Here is a 6,000-nt window from a genome sequence, read left to right on the forward strand (position 1 = left end):
ATGAACATGTCAGGAATTGGGGGTGTCTGAGGGCAGGTTTAGTAAAAGCAGACCCTGAGGTGAGGATTTACATGCATGTGATTTATTGAGACAGTCCTCCCTGAGCATCTGGAATAGAGTGAGGGAAGCAGGAAAGCAAAGGGAGGAAACTAAGAAAGATTTCAGGCAGAGTCTCATTGACAGTAGGTTGGTGTGATACTCAGGAGAACTCTGGAATTTGTTGTGCCTCAGAGTTGTCCCAGTCCCAGGCGACTGTCTCACTTCTTCCCACCCTGCACCTTTAAGCTTTCCACTGCACAGAGTTCTCAAGCGCAAAGTCCTTATAGTTTGCAATGGCTCCCCCTTTGCCCATCAACACATTGCACCTCATGCTTCAACCATGCCAAATAAACTGTGGCGCTAATATGGAACGAGTCAAGAGAACCCTGCAGCTTTCAAGCTTAGCCCCTTTCTGAAATATTTCCTATTTTCCTAAGAAATGACCCCATCTGCCTTTGTGCCCTCACTGTACCCTAGACAATTTTTGTCACTATGCTTACAGTGCTTCCTTGGTTTTTGAAGTCATGTTACCACTGGTGTGAGGACTTCCTGAAGGCAGAGGCTCTCCTTTACTCATCCATGACACTTCAGTGGCTCTCCCCGTCCAGCATTCAGAGCCTGATTTCACTCAATCACTAAGATTGATTAGAGCAGTGGCAACTGCTAGCCTTATCCCCACTCAGTCTGGAAACCAAATGGCTGCCAAACCTGTAAACCTTCCCATTTGTGTGACTCATAAGGATGGAAATATCTTCACTTTGTTCTGATTTACTGGTTTTGTTCTCTCTCTGAATGTCCTGTGCTCACGGGTGTATGCCTGGTGACTATAAGCTAATAAAGGGTGATCAACACAGCATCTTATGTGTTTATGGGCGTAATAAATGTGCTACTAATAACAGACTCTCCTGTGGCTCTGAGGCAGGGTGAGGAGAGAGAAGTAACAGTACAGTTACATCTGAAACAAAACAGAGCTCAAAGTGCACACAGCACACAGAGATGGAAGAGGCTGACAGGATGCCAGCTCTGCCTATTCTAGATTCTCCAGGAAGCAAATGCTGACTAGGATTAAATGTGCAAGGGCTTTATTAGGGAAAACACCTGTGTGAAAGAAAATAGGAAGTACTCAGGGAGGATGGCAAGGCCTTCAGGCCACAAAGCAAATCTGAATACGAGAGAAAAGGAGAGAAGGCTGGGGGGAGGGGCCCAAGACTCAGCCACGATTTATAAATTCATCACGGAGTCAATGAGCCAAAGTCAGCCAACAAAGAGTCCTGTGTTGCCCAAGGAATGGGGCTGTCTTAGCATCCCCACTGTGCCCAGCTATTGGCAGGGAGCAGTGCGTGGGAGGTGTGGCCTCAGAGACCATTTTAAAGCCTAGCAACGGGGGCCCTTGGTCAATTAAGCTCCATGTATTAAGAAGGTCTGCAAGGCAAATTCTCATGGCCAAACCCTGAAGTAAGACCTCACAAAAGCATTAGTGATTGACAAATATGTGGGATAGAAAAAAGAATAATGGTAAAACTGTTGTGTCTCCTTCCAACCGGAAGGTTTCATTAATATGAAAGCTACTGTCACTCCAATTTCTTTTGCTCAACCTCCACTTTGAGCTCCATGTGGCAATAAGGAAGAAGTGGACCCAAGAGCCACAGATGTGATCACCTCTGTGCCCTGGGCTGACCTCGTGAGAAAAGCCATCTTGTCAACAGCATCTTGATTAAAATGATCCTTTTTCTGATAAGTATGGCTTGGTTTCTTGCTCACGCCTTGATGGTAGGTGAGTGTGCCCAACAGTAACTTAGACAAAGGGCTGGCTCACACTGCAGTAGAGAAAGAGAGAAGACTGGAGAGGGGAAGACCTAACCAAACATCCCTCCATTAAAACAAAACAGAAGCTAACCACATAAGGAGATTGGATTGCTGAGGGCAATGTCCACATCCTTGTGAAGACAGGGGAGATTGGATTGAGAAGGAACGCTGAGAGGATAAGGTCTGAGAAATCCCTCCCGAGAAAGTAAAGATTTAGTCCACAGTGATTGGAGATGGCAAAAAACTGATGCATAAGAAGTGGAACAGTAATGCATGTAAAAGCATTTTGCAATTTTAAAACACTGCCAAACACAAGAGATCTCAAGTATGAGATGCATTGCCAGTATTAATTTGGTGATTTTTCTGTAGACTATCACAATGCTTTCAACCACCAGATGAGACAGATTTTATTATTAGGGTGTTAGGAGATGAAGAATTTGAGACTGGCTTAAATACCTGAGAGCCCACATTGTTTGCCTCAAGCAAAACACAGAATAATAGTGGCAATCCAGACCCTACCACAGATGGTGGAGACAATCAGCTGTAAGTAATACAGTGAAGACCCATGAAATCTGATTTGAATCTTTGGGGCCAGATGTTTTTAAGATGTCAGGATTTGTTATTTTTTTAAGGAAAGTAATACAGAGTACAGTCTTTATATTCTATAACCCCTCCAGTGAGGACTGAGATTGTATCCTATGATCAGGTATACTGGAGTCTCTAAATGTAGGTACCATTTGTCTTGCCCTAGTCACTTGCAGCTCATGAAATGAGGGCCACTTTATTTGGAGGCTTTATCTGAAAGGACAATCTTCCTGGAAATGCAAGCTCTTCTGTCGCTTCTCTTTCCGGTTCTATGAAAACTACTGTCACTCCTTTTGTTCTACCTTCAGTCTGAGCTTTTGAAGCTGGGATTGAGAGGATCTGAGAGCCTTCTCAGAATTCCTCGGAGTGCTCTGATGAGCCCAGATTGGGAAGGGGATAAAGAAGAGGAGAATTTGGCTTCTTAGCACTTGGGAGCTGTCAGCAAGAAGGTGAGCCCAGTCACCGCCCACACTGACATTAAGATCTAAGGCAAAGCTGGGGGCACCTGGGTGGCTATTTATTAAGTGTCGGACCCATCTGCTCAGGGCATGGTCTCGTGGTTTGTGGGTTCAAGCTCTGTGTGGGGCTTTGCACTGACAGAATGGAGCCTGCTTGGGATTCTTTCTCTCCTCTCTTTGCCCCTCCCCTACTTGCTCTTGCTCTCTCAAAATAAATAAACTTAAAAAAAAAAAGATCTAAGGAAAAGGTGGAGGGAGGATCACTATTGGTATCTGAGGTGGAGGTGCTCACTAGGGACACATAATGGCCCCTAGTCACCCTGCACTTATCTGGGTTCAGTGAAATAAGAGTGAAAGCTGAGTTCCAGGAAACTGAATTTAGTATGCAGGCATCAGGGGATGTGCCAGGTACGTTTGTAGGAGATTGGTGAGGGTTGCAGGGAGCTGCTGAAGTAGTGCGGGTGGCCTTGTGATAAACTCCTGATAAAGGTAGTATCCTTGGGATGCCTGGCTGGCTCAGTCGGTTAAGCCTCTGACTCTTGATTTTGGCTCAGGTCATGTGAATAATCAAATGTTAAATTTAGTTCATGAGATCGAGCCCCATATCAGGCTTTGCACTGACAGTGCGGAGCCTGCTTGGTATCCTCTCTCTTCCTCTCTCTGCACCCCATCCTATGCTCTCTCTCTCAAAAATAAACAAGCATTAAAAAATAATAAAATCAAGTTAGGCCATGACCATTGTAGAGCACATGGGCCTAATTTTTCTCCCTGGCTCAGCTCTCTGAGGCCAATTCTTCTGACTTGCTAATTTAGTCACGTGGCTTACCTTGGTGAACCCATTTGTGTTATCAGTGACCATCTTTTCTATGTGCTCACATACCATCGAGTTAATATCATTTTGTTCCTGGTTTGCAAAAGATCAAAACAAAACTCACTCTTCTATAGATATTAAAATATATTATTTCCATCATTCTGAAAATTTGACAATTGCTATTCTCCAGGCTTGAGGCAACTCTTGTGATCTTCATGACTTTGAATGACTCCATCGTTCTCTTGGAGTTCACCTGGGTCTGGCAAATGGTCTCCATTAACACTTTCAAATTTTATCCTACTACCTTTTGATGCGTGATAGTTTTTCTGTTCTTTCTAAGCACGTGATGGGGTCAAGGAGTCCCACAGTCCCACTCTCAATAGCTCTAACACTCCCTGAGCTTTTGCAGTCTAGTTGTCTGAAACAGAAATAGCTAAGAGAGGTCACGGCAGACACAGTGGGAAAACAGGTGTGGAAGGGCCCGCACTACCTTGCTCACTGCCCCCTGCTGGGGTCCCATCCGGGCCCTGCAGCTGTGCCAGCACCACACTGGCCCCCAGCTCTCACCTGCAGCGCTCAAGGTCTCAGCCCACCTGTGTGGAAGTGGGGCAGGATCTCTGGCCACCACCAAACAGGGTGCTGCGGTACTTGGGGCAGATGGAGCACATCCTGCACTGTGGGCTCCAGAAGGATGACCACACAGGTACCAGCATGCTGCTGGTGCTGGGTATGCAGGTGCACTCCAGGCCATGGGATGAATTTCCTCTGCTGACAACCATACCTGTATCCTAGAAGGGTGTTTTGGAGGCGTTGCTGTGGTTTATCAAGGGATCCACAAACGCTTGGGAACTGTCTTCCAAGGGAGTGAAAATCTGGGACTCAAATGGGTCCTGAGACCTCTTGGACAGCCAGTATTCTGCAACAGAGAAGAAGGGGACTTAGGCCCAGTTTATAACTTTCAGTGGAAAATACAAAGATAAGAATTCAGATTATTCTGGTCAAGGAGTAGACCAACTGCAAAAGGTGACTGACACAATCAAAACCAACTGTGATGACAGAAGAATCATCCTGTGTGGGTGGAATCCAAAAGATCTCCCTTTAATGGCTCCTCTCTGCCATTCCCTTTGCCAGTTCTACCTGGAAAATGGTGAGCTGTCCTGTCAGCTGTACCGGAGCTCAGGAGACATGGGCCTGGTTGTGCCCTCCAGTGTCACCAGCTATGCCCTGCTCACCTACAGGATGGTACACATCACAGGCCTGAAGCCCAATGACTTCATACATACTTTGGGAGATGCACATATTTACCTGAGTCATGTTGAGCTGCTGAAAATGCAGCTTCAGTGAGAACCAAGGCCTTTCCCGAAGCTTAAGGTCCTTTGAAAAGTTGAGACAATTGATGACTTCAAGGTTAAAGACTTTCAGATTGAGGGGTACAATCCTCACCTTACTATAAAAATGGAAATGGCTATAGCACAAAAACAGACACTCAGATCAATGGAACAAAATAGAGAACCCAGAAATGGACCCACAAATGGCCAATTAATCTTTGACAAAGCAGGAAAGAATATCCAATGGAATAAAGACAGTCTCTTCAGCAAGTGGTGCTGGGAAAACTGGACAGCGACATGCAGAAGAATGAACCTGGACCCCTTTTTTATACCATACACAAAAATAAACTCAAGATGGATGAAAGACCTAAACATAAGACAGGAAGCCATCAAAATCCTAGAGGAGAAAGCAGGCAAACACCTCTTTGACCTTGGCTGCAGCAACTTCTTACTCAACACACCTCCAGAGGCAAGGGAAACAAAAGCAAAAATGAACTAGTGGGACCTCATCAAAATAAAAATCTTCTGCACAGCAATGTAAACAATCAGCAAAACTAAAAGGCAACTGACAGAATGGGAGAAGATATCTGCAAATGACATACCAGATAAAGGGTTTACTATTCAAAGAACTATCAGATGCAACACCCAGAAACCAAATAATCCAGTGAAGAAACGGGCAAAAGACACGAATAGACACGTCTCCAAAGAAGACATCCAGATGGCCAACCAACACATGAAAAAATGCTCAACATCACTCATCATCAGGGAAATACAAATCAAAACCATAATGAGATACCACCTCACACCTATCAGCATGGCTAACATTAACAATTCAGGCAACAACAGATGTTGGTGAGGATGCAGAGAAAGAGGATCTCTTTCGCACTGCTGGTGGGAATGCAAACTGGTGCAGCCACTCTGGAAAACAGTATGGAGGTTCCTCAAAAAGCTAAAAATAGAACTACCCTACAAC

General features: G+C 45.1%; 1 pseudogene; it reads left to right on the plus strand.

The window, feature by feature from the left end:
* Positions 1-3,287: 3,287 nt before the first annotated feature.
* LOC101087677 lies at positions 3,288-5,259 on the plus strand (annotated as a pseudogene).
* The last annotated feature ends 741 nt before the right edge of the window (positions 5,260-6,000 follow it).

The sequence above is a fragment of the Felis catus genome, chromosome C1 (genome assembly GCF_018350175.1).
Source record: "Felis catus isolate Fca126 chromosome C1, F.catus_Fca126_mat1.0, whole genome shotgun sequence".
Classification (NCBI taxonomy): Eukaryota; Metazoa; Chordata; class Mammalia; order Carnivora; family Felidae; genus Felis; species Felis catus.